Source organism: Monodelphis domestica, chromosome 2 (assembly GCF_027887165.1).
Source record: "Monodelphis domestica isolate mMonDom1 chromosome 2, mMonDom1.pri, whole genome shotgun sequence".
NCBI lineage: Eukaryota > Metazoa > Chordata > Mammalia > Didelphimorphia > Didelphidae > Monodelphis > Monodelphis domestica.
This window is the reverse complement of record NC_077228.1, coordinates 105,534,564-105,557,347: the sequence shown is the minus strand read 5'-3', so window position 1 is coordinate 105,557,347 and position 22,784 is coordinate 105,534,564. Positions and strand designations below refer to the sequence as shown.

Genomic DNA, 22,784 nt, shown 5'->3' with positions numbered 1-22,784 from the left:
AAAGGTTTTTTACTCACCAGTTCTTGCAGCTGTAATTTTGAAGCCAAGTTAAAACAGAAAACAAAACTGACTGATAGGCAAGTAATAAAGCAAAGAGATAAAGGAAATAGATTTCACAGAAGTCTTTTGAGGGTTTTTTTTCACCAACTTCGTGATCAGCCATAAACTGTTATATTTAAAAGAGTTGGGGTCTTAAACTGTAAGTGAGTAAAATAGTTGAAGATATAAATTGTGATAGATATAAGAGAGAGTGAGTAAATTTGACCGCAGAAATATGTTTCATTACAGTGTCTTGGTTTTTAAGTCAAATATAAGGTGGTCGCCAGGGAAATATTCCCAATTATTCAATATACCCAAGTCGACTCGGTTTTATAGAGATTTTAATTAATAATACAATGAGTAATTAAAGGAAAGAGAGAAAAAGGAAATAAGTATAAAGGGCCTTAAGCCAACATGGACTAGACCTGAATCTTTTTTTTTTTAATTTTTAAACATTATTTTATTTGGTCGTTTTCATACATTATTCACTGGAAACAAAGATCATTTTCTTTTCCTCCCCTCCCCCCCACCTTTCCCTCTCCCATAGCCAACGCATGATTCCACTGGTTATCACATGTGTTCTTGACTCGAACCCATTTCCCTGTTGTTGGAATTTGCATTATAGTGTTTATTTAGAGTCTCTCCTCAGTCTTATCTCCTCCAACCCTGTAGTCAAGCAGTTGCTTTTCATTGGTGTTTTTACTCCCACAGTTTATCCTCTGCTTGTGGGTAGTATTTTTTAGATCCCTGCAGATTGTTCAGGGACATTGCATTGATACTAATGGAGAAGTCCATCACCTTAGATTGTACCACAATGTATCAGTCTCTGTGTACAATGTTTTCCTGGTTCTGCTCCTTTCGCTCTGCATCACTTCCTGGAGGTTGTTCCAGTAGACCTGAATCTTAAGAGAGAGAGATCAGTCAGTCAGTCTTTTATCACTCACCACAAGATTTGTCTTAAGCAAGGATGTCTGGGGAACAGAGTCTCCCCAGAGGAAGTTCCAGCCAGAGTCAGCCTCCCAAGGAACTTCTTCTCAAGAGATCTTCAAAGGGTCTCCTCCAAAAGGATCTATCTCCAAGGACCTAAGGATCTAAGGATCTCCAAGCCTCCCTTGCTCAAGAGATACCTTTTCTTATATAGGGGTTTTTTTCCTATGTCACCTCCCCTAAGTTCTTCCATCTACCAATCACCGTAGATGTTTCCTAAAGGATAGCCCATCTGAATTCCTGCTAAGTCGACTAATCTCCTCAGTAATTCTGAACCAGAGAAAACACAGCTGAGTCGACTAATCTCATTAAGAGAAAACTTGCCCGACCCTTTTAGGTACCTAACATCCCATTGTATGAATTCTAAAAAACAGGCTCAAAGAACTCCTTGCCTTATTATAAGCATGGGTCCAAGTACTTTCATTGTTTAGCAAGGAGTTTTCTCCCCTAAAGCAGTCTTAAATATGGGTGGAGTAGAGGTCCTCCCATAGCAAGGAGTTTTCTCCCCTAAAGCAGTCTTAAGTACGGATGGAGTAGAGGTCCTCCCATTTCTGATCCTGGTGAGTTCTCACATCAAAATTCCAGTAGGGAATTTGTTCCAATGGAGGATTCCTCAATGTGGAAATTTTTAACATTCACAAATCTGAGAAATTTCAAGATTTACATTGTAGGCAACAGAGAAGGAATGATAGGCAAAAATTTGAAAAGAAGAGATGATCGCAAGGGCAATTCGCTGGAGGAAACAAGAGGGGATTCCAAGTAGAAACAGAAGTAGACCCTCTCTTCATCAGAGAATAGAGGATAACAAATTATAGTATAGATAAGAAGAGAGAACTCACAGGCAAATGGTTTCTGTTTTCTCCATAAAACAAATCTTCAATCTCTCATTTCCTTCCTTTCAAGCTATAACACACTCAGGTTTCCCATGATAAAAAAAATTAATTTCCCTGACCTTGCTTTCTTAACAAATTTGTGTTCTATTTCTCCTTCCTGCTCACTTTCAAACTCTGAGGAGCCCATATTTGCTGCCTCTCCTTTCTCCCTACTGAAGTATGACAAAATGGCACCCATTTTTATTTATTTCCTGGAACAGTTGTTTTTTTCCTAGTGTAACCTGTAGTCTAGAAACAAAATTCAAGGTTTATACCGACTGGGTTCAGTCTTGGAGTATTGCCTAAAATATTTATCTCTCGTTTTTTCTTATCTGTACTCTAGGAGTTGAACCCAAGTCTCTGTAGATCTCCTCTCTTTCACACCTTGTTCTTCCTTTGTAAAGGCCAAGTATGAGGCTCAGGTTTACAGTTAATAAAGAATTGATCATCTTCAAATGAAATGTTAATAGGGATATTTAGATATGCTATAGGAAAGCATCTTCAGTGCTAGATCCAAGACCTCTGGTAGGTAGGGTAGCAATGAGGACCCACACCAGTGACTGGATTCATACCCCTTATACTCCAATGAGCTCTTTACCACCAAATCCAAGGACCTTTTTTTCAATACTCATCCTTCTTGACCCCTTTCAAGTATTTGACAGTCTTGATAAATTTCTCCTTATTAGTATCCTTTCTTCATTAGTTCACATGACACTATGCCCTTATGGTTTGCCTCCATCAGTCTTGTTGGCTCATCATTGCCCTTCCATCCCTCCAAGTGAATGTTCTCTCAAGTGTCTATCCCTTGTTTTCTTCTCTCTCTCTCAACTCTTTCTTTTGAAGATCTCATGCATTTTCATGACTTTAATGATCACTTTCATATAGATGATTCTGAAATCAGTACCTCCAAAGCCTAGCTGAAGTCTTGTATTCCCAACTGCCTATTGGATATTTCTATCGGGATGCCTGTAGGCTCATCAAACACTACATGTAAGAAACTAAACTCATCTTTTACTCCAAACTGGTTCCTTTCCCTATTTTTTCTATTTCAGATAATTGTAATTCCATGCTCCTGGTCACCTTGGCCTAGACCCTCAGAGTCTTCTTTGGCTCTTCCTATTTCTTTACCACTCATATCCAATCAGTTGCCAGATCCTATGAATTTTTCCTCAGATATCGCTTGCATTAATATTGTCCTTTCTATTTCCATTTCCAAACACCCTTATTGAGGACCTTAACTCTATTGTTTGGTCTAAGAGTTCTTAATCTGACTGATGAACTCTTTAAAAAAATATTGTCATGCAAACATACTTCCATATTGGTCATTGTTGTAAGAGCACACTCATCCATAACCAAAACCCCCAAATAAATGATATGAAAAAGACAACTAACAGTTCTTTCTCTGGAGGTGGATAGCATCCACCATCATAAATCTTTCAGCATTGTCCCAGATCATAGCATTGCTGGAAGCAGCCAAATTTTAACAGATAATCATCGTCCAATGTTGCTATTACTGTGTACAATGTTCTTCCAGTTCTGCTTATTTCACTCTGCATCAGTTCCTGCAGATCTTTCCAGCTTTTTCTGAAATCATCCTACTTATCATTTCTTATTGTACTGAGGCATTCCATTACTGACATATAACATGATTTTGAACTTGTTTTCTTTTTAATGTTACAATATGATACTATATTTCAATTCAATTGATTTTCTTTGCATCCTATATATTTTATTTTATATAATCAAAAACATTCTGCTGAGAAGGGATCTCTAAGCTTCATCTAACTGCTAAAGAGGCCCATGATACACATACACACACACACACACACACACACACACACACACACACAAATGTTAAAAACTTCTGACTTTTATAATAGTCACCTAACTAGTGTTCCTACCTTTAAACACACATCTTTGAATCCCACAATCTCAGACTTGGAAGGAACCTCAGAAGTCATCTTGTCCAATCCATATTTGACAAATAGATATTCAGCTTCCATTTAAAGACCTTTAATGATAAGGATTCTGTTACCTTGGAAGGTGGTTCTTTCCACTTTTGAATAAGTCTAATTGTTAGAAACAGGCAGCTAGGTGGCACAGAATGCCATGCCTGGAGTCAGGAAGACTCATTTTCAAATCTGGCCTCAGATACTTATTAGCTGTGTAACGCCAGGCAAGTCACTCAATCCTGTTTTCCTCATTTTCCTCATCTATCAAATGTGCTGAAGAAGGAAATGGCAAACCACTTCAGTATCTTTGCCATGGAAACCCAAAATGGGGTCATGAAGAGTGGGACATGACTGAAAAGACTCAACAACCATAACAATTGTTAGAAGATTTTTATTTTGTATCAAGCCAACAACTGTTCTTAGTTTTCATTTTTTTTTTAACATCTCTGCACCATCTGACATCCTCTTCCTGCTGGATATTCTCTCTTCTTTAGTTTTTATGATACTACTATCTCCTGGTTTTCCTCCTATCTTCTAAACACTTCCCTTCTTTTTGTTGAATCAATATCCTAGGTCCTGCCCCTTAATTATGGTTGTTCCTCAAAGTTCTGGTTTGTCCCTCAGAGACACTGTGGAGCCAGAAAAAGATAATGGTGACATATGATTATTTTGCCTTCTTCAATATCCCACACTCAAGCTCTCTGGGACTATATTAATGTGCTTTGTGGCATCCCTAGAGACAAAACTCATTATCTTTAACCTCTTAGCAAGGCCCTTGGGATTAGTGGTTTGGAGAGGGCACCTGCCTGGATAAATAAAGGATGAGTACAAAGAATCAAAGGACAATTTTTTTGCCCAAACCTTCCACAACTGTTGACCTTGTCCGTCTCTAGCCTGTCGTTCCTTCCTTTAGGCATCCATCCTATATTTCTCTTTTGGTGTCTTTTTCTTAGGTTAATCCTTCTGAAAACACTTCATAAATCTTTCCCCAACCCCTATCAGGGATATATACTAGCCTCAACTCTGCTCTTTATTCTAGCCTCCCAAAAGAGGAAAAAAAAAGGAAAATAAATTTTTAAATAATTACTTCTCTTGCTAATTTAGGTCTATATGAGTCTCTGTCTATGTATGTTTCTAGGGTGTCCTGGAGACAGGTTCCAAGGCTTCCCAAAGGAACTAGCACTTTTCCCTAAAAATCCAAGAGAACAATCTGGAAGACTCCAAGAGCAAAGCTAGACTGGACACATGTATCTGGGATTTCTCAGGATGTCATCACTCCTCTCCCAGAAAATCATTGTTTTCTATGCCCACTCCGTTAGGAGGGGCTGGGATGGGAGGTAGTTGGTTTTTAACAGATTCAGTGCTTTGCATCCCAGTGCTTTGGATTCAGACCCTGGATATAATTTCATGACATAAGATAGAGAAGGTGATGGGTCTTAACCCATTGGGAACCCAAGTGAACCTGGCTTTCCCTTGAGGAAACCACATCCCTTACTACCCTCTCCACTGGTAGCTATTCCTTCTAATATTATTTATCTCAGCCTTCTGTATACAGGAGGAACAAACTTATTCTGCTACACACTGTCATGTCTCAGCCATTCTTCTACAGCCATCTTTCAATGTCCTTTTTTTTTTTTTAAATCACTCTCTCCCTAGACTTGGTGCCATCTACTCAATCTATGATCATCTTTCTCAGTGAATTTAGGTTCATACTTTTCTTCTGGACCCATTACTCTAATATCATCTTTAGAGACTTTGCTATTTATGTTGATGGCCTCTTGAATTATGCAATTTTTCAGTCTTAATTCTTTTTTAAAATTCAATTTTATTTTGTTTTCAGGTTTTCATTCTTTCCCTCCAACTTCTCCCCTTCTACTGAGAAAGCAAGAAAAATAAAATAAAACCCACTACATACATGTATAATCAAGTAAAACAAATTCCCACATTAATCATATCCACAAAATGGTCTCAATCTATACTCTTTTAAGTACCTTAGTGTTCCAACAGGTGAGTAACATGTTTCATCATGAATCTTCCAGAATTGTTCCTGGCTTTTGTGTTGATCAGAGTTCCTGTTTTAAAGTTTTTGTTTTTATTTTTATAGTGGCCTTACTATTATACAAATTGTTCTCCAGGTTCTGCTCACTTCACTTTGCATCAGTTCCTAAAAATTTTTTTAGGTTTTATTGAAACCATCCCTTCCATCACTTCTTTTAGCACAATAGTATTCGATCACATTTGCAAGTGTAAGGGGGGAAAGGGATTATTTATTTAAAAGGTTGGACTGGATTATTTAAGAATAGGGTCACCAGGAATTTATATTAATTCCAAAGAGATTTTTTTCAATTTATTTACAAAATATAGAAAGAGCAAAAAAAAGAAAATCAGAGAGAGGATAAGCTAGCCTAAGCACTAAATAATTTACTCCCAGCCCCTGGCTCAACCCAGGCAAGGAGAATTAGTTTCAGCTGGCCTCAGCAAAGCCAAGGACCCGGGGAAAATTCTCAAGAAGTAGGTCTCTCCTGAGGCTAGTTTCTTCAGAAAATATCCAGGAAAGGAGTCAGTCATTTCACTCACCACGTGTCAGTCCAAAAGGAAGAGATTTAAGGATAGCCTCATCAGGAACAGTCTTATGTCCAGTCAACAAATTCTTCACCAGCCTCTACTCCAAATAATGAAGAACTGCCAGTAGAAGAGCACTCAGGAAGTTGTCATCCCCTTTTAAGGACACTCTTTTGTGTCACTTCCTGTGCCATCTCCTAATTTTTACATGGACAAATCATAGTCTAAAGCTTTGCTTAGGACTGCCCAGGAGGCAGTCAGTTGATTCTGATTCGTCCCCACATAGGTCACAGACCTCCTACTTAATGATTAAGTGGGATGTTCACACTTTTGATGATAATATCAAAAAAATGGACAGGGGTTACACTTTAATCTTTACAATCAGGGAAGAGTTAATTTCATTTTCACAATCAGGGGAAAAGTTAAAATTAATTTTCACACAAGTCATAACTTGTTCAGCAACTGTCCAAATTATGGGCATCCTCTGAGTTTTTAATTCTTTGCTACCACAAAAAGAACAGCTATAAATATATATTTTTAAAACTCTTGCCTTCTATCTTAGTATCAGTTCTAAGACAGAAAAGCCCTAAGGGATACATGATTGAGGTTAAGTGACTTGCCCAGGGTCACATAGCTAGGAAGTGTCTAAGGCCAGCTTTGAATTCATATCTTCCTGATTCAGGCCCTGGCAATCTATCCACTGTGCTATCTGGCTACCTCTATAAATATTGTTATATGAATGGCTACAAAAGAGAAGAACAGACTACAATGGAAATTCCCATAGCTCAAGAAGAGAGAGAATAGTTGGACATATTGCAAGAATCTGCAGAGTGATTTAGAATCACAATAAGACACAGAAAAGATGATCTGATATCTTTAAAACTGGAAATAAGATTGCTGAAGAAAAAAATTCAAAAAAACAAATGATAAGCACTGATAACAAAAGAAAAGAAAATCTCAGTGAAGCAATTGACTGAGAATCAATGCATGCTCAAGCACACAAAAAATGCAGAAATAGAAAAATGAGAACAATTTTTAAAATTCTAAAGTCACAATGGGAAGATCATATCATTACAAACCAATTTAATTAGGCAAATATTTATCAAACACCTATGTATGATACATTGCAGTAACTGTTGGAGATACAAAAATAAAAAGTAAACATTCCCTACCCACTAGGAATGTAACTTCTGTTGGGATCAGGGTTAAGATACAACATGGGTGCTGATGAATAAATACAGGGAGGAAGGATATTTACAGCTGAAGAATTAGGAAAGGCCTCATATAGAGGAGGTGATACCCGAACCGAGCTTTTAAGGAAGTTAAAGGGTCCAAGAGGTACAGTTAAGAGGGAAGGTATTATTGACATTATAGACAAGTCTGTTCAAAGGCAGGGAGCTGGAGGATGAGATATCCTGTGGAGGGAAGAACAAGTAGGACAGTTTGACTGGAATGTGGAATGTCTGAGGTTGTGTAATGTATACTATCTAGAAAAATAAGCTAAAGTTTTTTTCTAAAGGGTTTTTGAACACTAAACAGTGGAATTTGTATTTTGGCCTCCTTATCACACTTAATGGAATATTAAAAAACATTTAAAATACTCCTATAAAAATAGAATATACTATAGGGAAAGCTAAACCCTATACTTATACATTTGAATGTTCATTTGATTGATTGAATTGAACTTGCAGAATCTTTCAACAAGAAGAAAACTAATTTCAAAATGGATTAGAAAACAAAATTCAATAATTTGTTGCTTCTAAGAAATAAAGGTTGACCATGGGGATTCATGTTGATTCAAAGTGAATTAGATGCATTTGCTTCAGATGAATCCCCAAAAGCAAAAATTACAATCATGATTTAAGAGAAAGCAATAGAAAACATAGAGAAATAAGAGGGAAATCATTATTAATAAAAGCATGATAAATAAACTATTAAATATTGTGCACTAAATAGCATAGTAACTTAACTCCTAAAGTAAAAGCTAAGCACAAAATTTTAATTATTAGGTAATTATAATAGAATTAGCATAGCATAGCACTTTAAATTTAACAAAGTATTCTACAAATAATATCTGCATATGTTATCCCATTCTATCCTTACAATAATTCTGTGAAGTTATTACTATTATATTATATTACTATTACTATGCCCATTTTACAAGTGAGGAAACAGGCCAAATGAGGTCATCTGATCTGCCTAGAACCACAGCAAGCAGCAGAGGCAAAATTTGATTTTGGGTCTTTCTAACTCCAAGGTCAGTACTTGATCCACTGTGCAGTGGTAAGTCACTCATTATAAGTGATTTTAATGTCATTCTGTCTGATTCTGACAAATACAACAGAAAAACAAAAAAGAAGAAAATTATTAAAAAAAAAACCCCTATTCTCTGTCTTAGAATCATACGTATTGGCTCCAAGGCAGAAGAGTGATCAGGGATAGTCAATGGGGATAAAATGATTTGCCTAAGGTGACATAGCTAGGAAGTGTCTGAGGCCATATTTGAACCCAGGACCTCCCATCTCTACACTTGGCTACACTGACCCACCTAGCTGGCCCCACAAAGGAAATTATTATACACTTGATTAAAATTTTGGAAAGACTGGATTTGACAAACCTATGGATTCTTCTGAATGGGAAATCTTAGGGAATGTGCATGTTCTCAGAGACCTATGGGATGTATATTAAAATTGATCATGAACACAAATAACACATATATACTGAAAAATGGAAAAAAAATTTAAATGCAGTTTTTACAGTTTTTACACAACCAAAAATTATAACATGAAGGGAGACATGAGAAAAAGTTATAGAGCTAAATAAAGTCTAAAAATAACATCTTAATCAATGGGTTAAATAAATACCAAATTGTATAAACCATCAAGAATACCACAGAGGCACAAAGGAATAATGAACTGGAGGAATTCCAAGTGAACTGGAAGGACCTCCAGGAATTGATGCAGAGTGAAAGGAGCAGAACCAGGAGAACATTGTACATAGAGACTGATACACTGTGGCACAATCAAACATCATGGACTTCTCTACTAGCAGCAGTGCAATGATCCAGGACAATTCTGAGGGACTTATGAGAAAGAACACTATCCACATCCAGAGGAAGAACTGTGGGAGTAGAAATACAGAAGAAAAACAACTGCTTGATCGCATGGTTTGATGGGGCTATGATTGGGGATGTAGACTCTAAACAATCACCCTAGTGCAAATATTAATAATATGGAAATAGGTCTTGATCAATGACACATGTAAAACCCAGTGGAATTGCTCATTGGCTTTGGGAGGCGGGGTGGAGGGAGTGGAGGGAAAGAACATGAATCTTGTAACCATGGGAAAATATTCTAAATTAATTAGTTAAATAAAATTTTTCAATTCTAAAAAAAATAAAAAAATAAACTTGGAGTATCCATCCAAACAAAAAAGAATAACACAGAGAATTATAGCAACAAAACAACATGCCACAGTAACATGGGATGCAGCTCAATCTCTCATTCTAGTCATCACATTGTACTGATTAGTGAATGTCTATATTAGTGAATAGTGAATGCTTCATAATATTTGGGTAATGCCAACTATGCTTTACTTTCCCCCCCAGCCATCTTCTTTTCCATTTGCTTACTTATGGGAACATGTCCTTTGTCCTTCCTTTCTCTATTTCTGCCCCTACTTTTCAGTTCTGGAATCATAATTAACTCAATTCTTCCATGGCGACTAGAAAGGGTAGAATTTATTCCTCTATGGTTTTACTCCCATTCCTGTAACTTTCCAAACCAAAATATTCCAAAGTCAATACTTGAATGACAGACCCTGGCCATCACTCCCTTGTAGGTTTTGTCTCATCTTTTTTAAGGGCAATTACTCTTTCTGTTTTTTCATTTGTATCCCCAATACTCAGTACAATACTTAACATTAATAAGGCTTAGTAAATGCTTATTCATACATCTCATTTCATTCATTTAATCCTTATAAAGGGACAGCTAGGTGGCCCAGTGGATAGAGTCCAAGAACAGGAGATGGAAAATCCTGGATTCTAATCTGGTTTTAGACACTTCCTAGCTATGTGACTTTGGGCAAAACTCTTAATCCCAACTGCCTAGCCCTTCTGCCTAGAACTGATACCTAGTTATAATTATAAGACAGAAGGAAAGAGTTTTTAATTTTTTCTAATAAAAAAGTCCTTATAAGACAATTTATATCCTTGAACACTTAGTGTTAACAAAATAGAGATTAACTGAGTATGCAATTTTTACAAACCTAGAAAGGCAACACAAATATAATCTCAAAACAGTCAAAAAAGGGAAGTTCCTGAAAACTAACAATATAAGCAGTAAACATTTTAGATGATTGAATAAATTTTTAAGAAGTAAGTTTTTAAAAAACTGATAAATTGGTAAACTATTGACTAAGGTTTTTTTTTTTTAAGAGAGCAAAACCAAATTTAAAAAGTTAATGATAAAATGGGGGAATTCACAACAAATGGAAAGTAAATAATTAAAAACTACTGTTTCAACAATTGAATGTAACAGACTTCTCTACTAGCAGCAGTGCAATGATCCAGGACAATTCTGAGAGACTTATGAAAAAGATCCACATCCAGAGAAAGAACTGTTGGAATAGAAACACAGAAGAAAAATAACTGCTTGATCACATGAATCGATGGGGATATGATGGGGGAATGTAGACTCTAAGTGCAAATATTAATAGTATGGAAATAGATCTTGTTCAATGACACATGTAAAATCCAGTGGAGTTGCTCTTTGGCTATGGGGGATGGGGGAGGGACAAGGGGAGGGAAAGAACAGGCATCATATAACCATGGAAAAATAATAATTAATTAAAATTTTTCAATTAAAAAAACAACTACTGTTCCAAATTATACAACAAACTTGAAAACCCAAGCAAAATGGATGACTGTCTCCAAAAATTTAATAGGCACCAAATAGCAAACTAGAAAATAAATGTCCTACATAATCCAATATCAGAAAGAAAAATTAAACAAATTTTAATTTAATTCCTATGGGAAAAAATTCTTTGTCCAGGCAGATTTCCAAATGAGTTCTATACATTTAAAGAACAAATCATTCTTGTGCTACACAAATGTTTTTCAAAAATAGCAAAAGAAGGCACTCAACCAAAACCTAAGAGATAAACAAATGGCAAAAGAAGGTAATCTGCCAAATGCTTTGTATGTGATTATTATCCTGATTCCCAGACAAGAGAAATATAAAGCAGAGAAAAGAACTTTAGTCCAATATTGCCAATTAATATTAATGTAAAATATTAAATAAATTATTGGCTAACGAATTACAGAAATATGACCTAAAATTATTCATTATGATCAAGTTATGGCAATATCATGAATGCGTGGATAGTTCAACATCTAGGAAAATAATTAGCATAAAAAATCTTATAACAAAATACAGAATTATATTTGTAAATGAAGAAAATAGGCAGTGGTAGGAAAGTATAATGGATCAACTTCTAGCCTTGGAGTTAGGAAGATCTGGGTGTGAACTCTGACGGGTAGGCAAATTATTATTTGGTGTTTCTGAGTATTTCCTTATCCATAAAATAGAGGAATTACACTACATGGCTTCTAAAGTCCCTTTCATCTTGGACTTCTATGATCCCATGAAGATGTCTTTAATCAAATATTGCATTTGTTTATATTTAAAGCAATTAAAAGCATGGAAACAAAAGAAATTTTCTTTAATATAATCAAAAAATCTTTCTCTAAAACAAACAAAAAAATTTTATTTTTTTAAAATTTTTATTCAATTTGCAAGCATTTTTCCTCCCTTCTACTGTATCTCCACCCACCAAAAGAGTATAAAACTTTTTTTATATACAGTTAAACGTGATCAGGCAAAACAAATTCCCACATTGGCCCTGTCCAAAAATGTGTTTCTCATTCTATGTGTTCCACCTCTCTTTTCTGAAGTGGTCAGCACTTTATTATGATTCCTCTGCAATCACAGTTAATCACTGCATTGATCAGAGTTGTTTAATCTTTCACAATTGTTCATTTTTAAAGCTTTGACATTACTTATAGCATATCAGCAAAAATTTTTCTGTTTCTGTTGACTTTATCCTGCATTAGTTCACACATATAATCCTCAAGTTTCTCTGAAACTACCCTTTCCATCATTTCTTATGGCACACTAGTGTTCTATTTCATGGATAGGTAATGATTTTTCAGTTATTTCCCAACTGATGGACACCCCTCTAATTTCAAGTTCTTTACCACAAATGAGCTGCTAGGGGGCAACTAGATGGTTCAGTGGACTGAGAGCCAGACCTAGAGTCGGGAGGTCCTGGGTTCAAATGTGTCCTTAGACACTGGGAAAGTCACAGCCTCCATTGCCTAGTCCTAACCACTTTTTTTTTTTTTAACTTGGAACCAATACACAATATTGATTCTAAGATGGTTTATTAAAAAAAAAAAAGTGAGTTGCTATAAATATTTTTGTCAATGTATGATTTTTTCCTTGTTTTCTTGATTTCTTTTTTGGTTTAGGCTTAGTAGTAGTAGTAATGGGTCAAAATGTATGCACAGTTAAGTGACTGCTTGAACATAGTTGCAGATTGCATTCCAGAATGTCTAGACCAATTCACAGCCCCCTCCCCAAATAGTTCATTAATGTGCATATTTTCCTGTAGCCTCTCCAATACTTGTCATTTTCTTTTCTTTTCATTTCTTTTTTTTTGCCAATTTGATAAGAATGTAATATAACCTCAAATTTATTTCAATTCGCATTTCTCTAATTATTAGTGGTTTGGAACAATTTTTTTTATATGACTACAGGAGCTTGGATTTTTTCCTCTGTGAACTATAAGTTCATATTCTTTATCAATTGAGGAATGGGTCTTATTTCTATATATTTGAATCAATTCCTTTTATAATTTGGAAATGAGACTTTTATCAATAAAACTTGCTAAAAATAGTTCCCTTCCCCATTTAACTCTCTCCCTTCTAATTTTTGCTATCTTGTAATTTGTGCAAAAATCTTTATATTTTATGTAATTAAAAATTTCCATTTGATCTTTTATCATTCCCCTCTGTCCCTCATTTGGTTATGAATTCTTCATCTATTCATAAATCTGAAAGGTATTTCTTTCTTTATTCTCCTAATTTGTTGATGTGATCTTTTAAATTTAGGTCTCCATTTGGACCTTATATTGGTTCGTGTTGTGAAATGTTGGTCTACATCCATTTTCCGGATTGCTGCCCAACTTTCCCAGAAATTTCCTAGCACAATAGTGAGTTCTTACCCAAGTAGCTGAGGTCTTTCAGTTTATCAACCACTAGGTTGGTGTTTGCATCTATATGTTGTGTACCTAATCTATTCCACTAATCAACCTTTGTATTTTAAACCATTATTAATTTGTTTTGATAATTACTTCCTCAAAGTATAATTTGAAATCTTATAACTGGTAGGCCTCCATCCTTTCCACTATTCTTTTTCATTATTTCCCTTGATATCTTGATCTTTAGTGCCTCTAGATGAATTTCATTATTATTTAGTCCTAATTCTATAAAGTTATCTTTTAGTAGTTTTATTGGTATGTGAATGAATAAGCAAATTATCTCTGGTAGTTACTTTTTATCATATCAACTAGCCCTGTCCATGAGCAATTCATATTTCTCCAATAATTTAGATGTCTTTATATTGTAAAGACTTTTTTGTATTTATTCTATATCCTTCAACTTAGATGAAGCTTTTAAAATTCATTTTAGTAGAAATTATTTTTAATCTATTGTCATATCTGAAGTTTTTTCTTTTTTCATTTTGTTTCTTCTTTGCCTTTGCTTTTCCCCTTGATTTCTTTTTCTTGTCTTTTTGTTATCTTTAGTGTTCCTATCAAACTGTTTGTGTATCTATTTTGTTCTATTTTCCTTTGAACAGTTCAAATGAATTTGTTTCTCTTCCTCTTTCCAAATTTTAATAGACTTCTATTTGTACTATCTTATTTTGTATTCCTTTTCTTCTTGCACTCTATAGTTCAACCATATTGGACTAATTTCCTGATTCAGAGCATGTATTTGTGTCCCCCTTTGTCTATGCTTTTGTTCACACTGCTCTCTGGGTCTGAAATTCCCTTTCTTCCCATCCTATGCTCTCTAGTATAAGGATAATTTTAGCTTTGTGACTTGAAATCTAATTAATTGGTCACCAGGGAAAATTCCCAAATAATAAAATACCCAAGTCAGCTGGTAATTATGGTGATTTTAATTAATATAGAGAGAAGAAATCAAGGAAAAGAGAGAGAGAGAAAAGGGTTAATTTAAACTGTACCAGCTCAGGTTGAGCCAGGCAGTAGTTAAAGGCCTTAGTCAAAGCCTGAGCCCAAGGGAACGGGAGTCAGTCTTATCACTCACCAGGATACTTCTCCAGGAAGCTGTCTGAGGGGGATCCTCCAGACTGAGTTCCAGTCCTGAACTGAACTCAATTCTGAATTTAATTGTACTCTGAACTGAGTTGCCTGAACTTTTTCTTGCCTCCTTTTAAAGAAATTTTTTCTTATGTCATCTCCTCTAAATTTTTCACATCTACCAATCACAGTAGATGCTTTCTCCAGACCTGCCTATTCTTTAGTTCTCACCTTCTTTGATTAGATTTTCTCCAGGACTGTCTACTCTTAAATTCTCACCTTCTCTGGTTAGATTATATCTTTTGAATACTTCACACTTCTTTGTTAAGCTTATCTTTTGTGAGTTACTTGACCTTTTTGTGATTAATTTAACCTTTATAGGTACTTAACACCTTTTTGTATTAGATCTAAAAATAGACAGCTTAAAGTTCTAGCTTCACTATAAGGTATGAATTAAGTACCTTCATTGTTCAATCAGGAGTTTACAACTTTATCTTCCCCTAAAGTATGTCTAATTAGGGTGGAGTAGTTTCCAAGTTCACACTAGACCAATGCTATCAGACTCACATACACATGGGAGTTACTAACCCAGAATCCCTGCCACCCCACATTGACTTAGAAAACTATGTATTGACCTAATCTGTATTTGACTGAGTTTTTATTTATTTTGTTAAATATTTATCAATTACATTTTAGTGACCCATTGATTGATTTTACTTCTGACTTAGTATCAATACTAAGTTTTGGGTTCCAAGGCAGAAGTGCAGTAAGGGCAAGGCAGTTCAGATTAATAGCTAGGAAGTGTGAAGGACAAAGGACACAGGACCTCCCATCTCTAGGCTGGCTCTCTATCCATTCAGCCACCTAGAGGACCCCCCAAACATATTTTAATCTGATTTGGGCCCCACTCCAGTTTAAAGACTTCCATGTCTTGAGCATTTTGCTTGCTTGATACCTCTGTTCTAGATTGTTGGACCTTGCCTTAGAGGGCTTAACACTCTCAGCTCAGGAACTCTTGCCCTGGGCTCCTACATTATTTTAACAGGTTAGTTGACCATACTCCTTACTATATTGTTGGCCCCAGCTATGATTCATATTCCACCCTGGGTATCCTCTTGTTAACCTAAAACATGCTCCACCATCTCACCCCATTTTTCTACTCCAGAATCATTGAATTACACTGACATTGTTCTTGAAAAAAAATGTTGGTCAACCCTATTATGACTCTGCTCTTCATCCTTGTAGTTTTCCACATGAAAACATTCATCTTGGTCATTGCTTCCTATATATGTTAATTCTCTCTATTGAATTTATGTCCCAAACAATAAGCATGGTTCTTGGCACATAGTAAATGCTTAAATGCTCATTCATTCATTCATTCATTCAATATGGTGGGCTGGATTCAAGTCAAAGAACTTTAAGAGGCTTTAACAGGAAGATCAGGAGGAGATCTCTAAGATCTCCTGAGAACTGAATCTTCCCTTTCAAACCCAAATCTAAAAAGGATCAATTATTTATATTTTATATGTGGAAGATCCTTTAGAAATATAGGGAACTGAGAAAGTTTCAAGTTTGAGTGGAGTAAGGTTGGAAAAGTTAATTAGGGTCTTAATTGGTTCTAGATGTCAAAATACTGGAATCTCAAAGGATGAGAAAATAAACATGGGTGCACTCTCTACAGGTTAATGGAGAAGAGGTGGTGACATTTGGGGTGGGATTTCTTTCTACCTTTTTCTTTATTCTCAGCCTCTTTGGAATGATTCAAGTTTTGATGTATTGGAGACAACTAGGCATAGAATTCAAAATCACTTGTAAACTCCAAAAAGCTAAAAAGTAAGAAAGGACTTGTTTGCACAAAAATATTTATAGCTGCGCCTTTTGTGGTGGCAAATAATTGGAAACTAAAGGGATGTCCCTCAATTGGGGAAAGTGAACAAAATGTGGTATATAATGGTGATGGAATACTATTGTACTATAAAAAATGATGAATAGGATCATTTCAACAGAGCCAGAAAGACCTACTTGAACTGATGCAGAGTGAAATAAGTAGAACCAGAAGAACATTATACACAGTAACTACAAAATTGTGGAATGATCAAATGTGATAGACTTGCTACTAACAGCAATACAATGATCCAGGACAATTTTGAGGGACTTTATGAAAAAGATGATAAATAACTTTTGAAGTATAAATGCAGATGAAAACGTATGATTTTTCACTTGTTTATTTGGGTATATGATTTACGGTTTTGGTTTTATAAGATTATTCACTTACAAAAATGAATAATATGGAAATAAGTTTTGTGTGATAAAAAAATAAAAAATAAGAAAATTTAAATAAAAAATTTAAAACTCCAAGAGCTACTATAAATGGGAAAGTTTTTGTTTTTTGTTGTTTAAGTAGATTTTTATTGGTAATGCTTTTTTTATTTTTTCTTTCTTTTTTTTTTAAACCCTTACCTTCATTCTTGGAGTCAATACTGTGTATTGGCTCCAAGGCAGAAGAGTGGTAAGGGTAGGCAATGGGGGTCAAGTGACTTGCCCAGGGTCACACAGCTAGGAAGTGGCTGAGGCCAAATTTGAACCTAGGACCTCCCATCTCTAGGCCTAGCTCTCAATTGGTAATGCTTTTTTCCTTTCTCTGAGCTTTTAACTAAGTATTAAGAAGACAGGTTAGCAAAAAATGACATGGAAACAGTCTTTTAAAAGGTATAGAAAAGAACAGAAAGATTTAAGAAGAAAGCACAGACTAGCAAGATAGTTTTGAAAGTAACATGGAATTTAAAATCTACTTTTCCTAAAGCAAGTGCAATAAAATAGATTTGATTTCATGTATTTCATGATATTTTACTGTATGTCCATTATATTTCATTTTTAAACATTCTTCTACATATATAGAAATGCCAATGTTTAAAACCAATTTTTCAATGCCTTGATTTAAAAAGTTAATTTTTAAAGGACTTATAACATGTCAAGAAATGTACTAAGCACTGAAGTTATAAGGAAATGCAAAAATAAAGAGTTAACAAATTCACAATCTTATGAGGAAGATGATATACCAAGAACTATGAACACACAAGTCAACAAGCATTTATTTAGAGCCTAGTATAGTATGTGCTAGGTATTGGGCTAAGCACTGGGGTTATAAATACCGTATTAGCAAAAGAAAGAAAAATAGCCTCTGCCCTCAAGGAGCTTATGTCCCAAAGGAGGAAAATAAGAGGAAGCTGAAAGGTACCCAATCTGGGGCACACTAGAGAAGACAGGAGAGTCGGAAGAGCTAGGAGCAAAAATGAGGATGGTCTTTCCACAAGATATATAGATATGGATATAGAGAGAAGTATGGGTTCATATATTTTATATATATATATATGTACATATAAATACCCACATGTAAGATACATACATGTCATAGCTCTAGACATGAGAGGAATGACTATCTACTCAAAAGAAAGTAGCACTCAAAGGATCTATTTCATCCTCATAAGAATGGGTACTCACAAGGCTATGATCCAGCCAGCCAGTAAGTATAAAGAATGAGAGCAGGCAGGCTCCATTTTTATGTTAAAGATGACCCCTCCCCTCATTATCATTATTCATTATTGGCTGGTTACTTGAGAGTTACAACTTTATCTGGAAAACTAGCTAATTGGAATGTGTGATTTACAAAACTAATTATCCTAATTATTCAAGCAGGTTTTAACCAATCAAAACAAGAATTGTTTCAATCCTCTCTATCTGAAATGGGGCTTAGGTCCTGAACATGAAACTTAACTTGTTTTGATGGAAAGGCTCCCTGACTCTATCTTAGTGATTCCTTGAGAGGAATCCACCATCTTACTGAAGTTCATCTCTCACAGACATCCGCACACATATGTATGTTATGGGGAATAGAGATAGCATGGGCTCCTCTCAGGGAAGCACATCTGGCTGGCATGTAGAAACTGAAACTTGAACAGTATATATAACCTTCTCCTCCTCTGATTGGTTGGAGGAAAACATGCAGAGAAATATATTTGAAAATATGCACTAATCTGATTGGCTTAGACCAAAAGAATATTTAGTATAATTAGGTATTGCTGGCCTGTGTTCTGATTCGCTAACTTCTGTGTATTGCTTGTAACTCTTTATCGACCAGCCAATGGTAGACAAGGGGAGGGGTTTTCTTGGGGGATGACTAGGATAAAAAGGGAAGCTATCTATCCCCATACTTTGTAGTCTCACTTGCTGTTTGGAGCACTCACTCATGGGTAGCCCTAATCACAGTCTGTCTCTCTCACATGTATTATACACATGTATAATGCACATAGGTATCCATATAGGGTCAACTTGAAATCTGAAGACCCCAATTTTGCCCCTGTCCCCTCCCAAGGGGAGTCCCGGACTCACCCCTTTCAGAATGAACAATAGACCTTAAAGTACTTGATGTTCCCAGCTGAGGTGGGGGTAAAAGACCTAATTAAAAGTTAAGCATCCTTTTAGTCTTATAGAACTCAGAGAATTGTTCCCAAGAAGACCCATACCTGTGCAGGAACCATCCTTTTAGTATCCATTGTAGCAGACCACTCCCTGATACCCCAGTCTCTGGCTACTGCCTCTTTCCCAAGCCTGCTGACAAGCTGTCAGTGTAGGTTTGATGCTCCGAGTTCCCCAAAGGATATAAAACATTCCTGGGTTCTGTTGTTCTTTGGAGAGTCATCTCCTGAGGTGCATTCTCCTAGGGATACTGTCCCCAGAGCTCTGAATGGAGAAATAACTTGTACATTTTTTTAGGCCATAAAAATTAAAGAAATGAGAATCATCATAGCATCATTCTTTCAAAGTTATAAAAGTTGAAAAAACTTAGTCCTAATCTCATATACATTCCCTAAGTAGACGAATCTAGTCAAACAAACTTTATAGGTAAACTAAATAAGGTTACAGATGAAACTACATTCAGAGGATTTACAAATAAGCTAATTGAGGGAGAAGATTTACATGTCACCAAGGAATCTGAGATCATTGAAATTCTTCCTCTGCCTACTTATCTAAGGAATTAAGGTTTTAAGTAAATCTTCACATTCTATGGGACAGATTTTAGTCAGATTTAGTTAATATTAACAGAAGATAGGCTTTTTTAGTTACCAAAACTTGTAAGAAGGATACAATGAAATAAAAAATCGAAAATTCCTCTTCTAGAGGTATGGAGGGGAGAGTATTTCAGGTATGGAATGTAGGAAGCTTTAATGCACAGTCAGGATATGGAGTTTAATATGGGAGGAAAAGCAAGGAGGCCAGTGTCCCTGGATCACAGAGCAGGTAGATGATGGTATGGGCCTTGCACCCCCAAAACTATAGAAGTGTTTCCGGCAAATATAAGCAGGGAAATTCCTTTGCTCCCTTCTATCCTGGTGACTCCTAACCCAAAATATCTGATAACTAGGATAAGACCCTGAGAGGATTATCCTCTTTAGATCTTCCTTTAGACTAGAGAGAGACTGAGAGATACACCTCCAGGCTATGCCTTGATACCATCTAAGATATCTACTTGTCCTGTCCCTGAAACTATGAGGGTCACCCCTTTTGTCTTCAAGCAGACCCTGGTCAGATGACCAACTCCCCCTGCCCACGCCTCAGTACATACCACTCTAGAGTCACATCTTCGGCGTGGATAGAGCACTGGGTCTGGAATCAGGAAGACCAGAGTTTAGGGGGCAGCTGGGTGGCTCAGTGGATTGAGAACCAGGTTTAGAGACAGGAGGTCCTAGGTTCAAATTGACCTCAGACACTTCCTAGCTGTGTGACCCTGGGCACTCACTTTTTTCTCAGGGCAGGGCTCCAGCCAGGTGTTGGTAGGTCAGATGGGAGACTCGAGTTTCACTGCAGGGATTTCAGGTCCAAGGTTAGCCTTGAATCCTGGGGACAATGTAAATTTCCATCCTCAGGTCACTTGATCCCCATTGTCTAGCCCTTCTGCCCTGGAATCAATACACAGTATTAATTCCCAAGATAGAAGGTAAGGGTTTTAAAAAAAAAAAAGGAAGGCTGGACTTTAGATCAAGTCTCAGATATTTAGTAGCTGTTAACCTCTGGGTAAGTTATTTAAATTCTGGTTACTTTGGCTTCATCCACTGTAAAATGGGGATCATAATTGTTCCTGCCTCCTAGAGTTATTGTGAGGATCCCCTGAGATATTTGTAAGCACTTAGCACAATGCCTGGCTTATTGTAAGTCCTTAATAAATGCTTGTTCCCTCGGAGAGTATTTCCAATTTATTTTGTAGTCATAGTTTTCTGCTTATTGTCTCCCTATTAGATTGTGAGCTCCTCGTGGTCAGAGACTAATTATTGTCTTCTTTCGTATCCCTACCTTAGCACAGGTTGCCAGGCCCCAAGTAGGTGCTATGAAATGCTTTGTTAACTTGAATTTTGTTCCGCCCCTGCCCCAATCTCTTCATTCCCTAGAATGTAATCCCCGGAGGGCAATTACAGTTTTGTTTTTGTCTTTGTGCTTGGGCAGAATAGGTACTTAAGGACTTGTGGAATTGAATGGGTGGAAGCCTTCCTCTTTTAACCTTGTTAACCTTGACCTGACTCCCAAAATGCATTTAACTGGTCAAAAGATATCATGATTTTGATCTTTTTTTCCCCTCCACACACATATGCAGTCCCAGGAAGAAGAGGAGCAAGAAGCTTCAGTGTTACATTTCAGACCTTCCCCTTGACACAAGACTGATATTTCTACCACAGTGGAAAGATCCCCAGTTTCCCCAAACTTGTATAAGAACTGATGCTTTTGGAAACAGTGGGACGAGTCTTGATGGGTTTTACCTGGTCCTTTCTAAGTAACCTTGACTGAAGGGGGTATTTGGAAAGGGAAGGGGAGCAGGGATTGGGTCCCCTCCTCTAATAACCTAAAGTTCTGTTGGGAGTACTGAGGCACTGGGGATTTAGGAATGGTGCTTGTCAGAACTTTGATGAGAAACAATAGAGGATATTTTCTGTGTGTGTGTAGCAGGGGGTTCCCACAAGAGGTGAATCAGCTGAAGTTCTGAATAAATAGGTCTTGGAAAAAATTTGCTTTTCTCTCTTCATTGGCTGTGCTCCCCACAGACACCCCCCTTCTTTTGTTCATGTCTAGTGGTCCATACATACAGTTCACTAGATCTGTCTCCTTTCAAATATCTCTCAGGAGAGCTGGGACTTTCTAGTCTTCTCTTCTTCCTTCACCCCCATGCTTCCTGCTTTCCCCGCCCCCCCTCTTCTGTCTCTCTCAGTTCCCCAGGACTCTTCTGTCTCAGGATAGTGTGGCACTCTCATGCACTCACTTTTTTCTCAGGGCAGGGCTCCAGCCAGGTGTTGGTAGGTCAGATGGGAGACTCTGCTTGGGATGTTATATGAGTTTCACGGCAGGGATTTCAGGTCCAAGGTTAGCCTTGAATCCTGGGGACAATGTAAATTTCCACACTCAGAAACATCTGTCAAGATCTAAAGAGGGGAAAGTAATGTAGCATGGAGGCCAAAAAATGACCAGGATGCCAGGTCATTGGAGAGTGTCCAAGGCCACTGTGGTTCCTGGCCTCCCCACTCACCCTCCTCCGGAAAAGCATAAAATGATGGGGTCATTAGGGAAACCTTTTCCTATTTTCTGGGGGAGATGTAAGGGGAGGAGGTAAGATGATCTGGAAGACAAGTAGTCCATTTGTAGGAAGCCTAACTCCACACTGCTCTACTCCTAGGCTGAGATCTAAGGGAGCTGCTTTGCTTCTGATACTCAACAGAAGATAGATGTCCTCATTTACCTTTAAGGTGTCCAAGTTGATGAACCACCAGAGGAGGCCTTGAGCCAGCTAAAATGACAGGGTAGTCTCTGAAGGACCAGCGTATGGTGTCTGGCATAAGGTGTCCTTCCCTATAGAGAATGAGCGGCATCTAAGGCCCAAAAGGGCTGATTCCAAAGTAGGTTCAGAACTATCTTTCTCAGCTCTACAAGTTCTTATATTTTCATT

At 36.8% G+C, this 22,784-nt stretch overlaps 1 long non-coding RNA gene across 1 annotated transcript; it reads right to left on the bottom strand.

The window, feature by feature from the left end:
• Positions 1 to 510: 510 nt before the first annotated feature.
• Positions 511 to 22,571, bottom strand: LOC103099659 (uncharacterized). Its single transcript, XR_008916158.1, has 6 exons — positions 22,104 to 22,571; positions 20,595 to 20,754; positions 20,421 to 20,461; positions 19,321 to 19,537; positions 3,800 to 4,479; positions 511 to 941 (listed from the first exon to the last, which is right to left on the bottom strand). It is a non-coding gene; the product is annotated as an uncharacterized LOC103099659 (long non-coding RNA).
• Between the last annotated feature and the right edge of the window lie 213 nt (positions 22,572 to 22,784).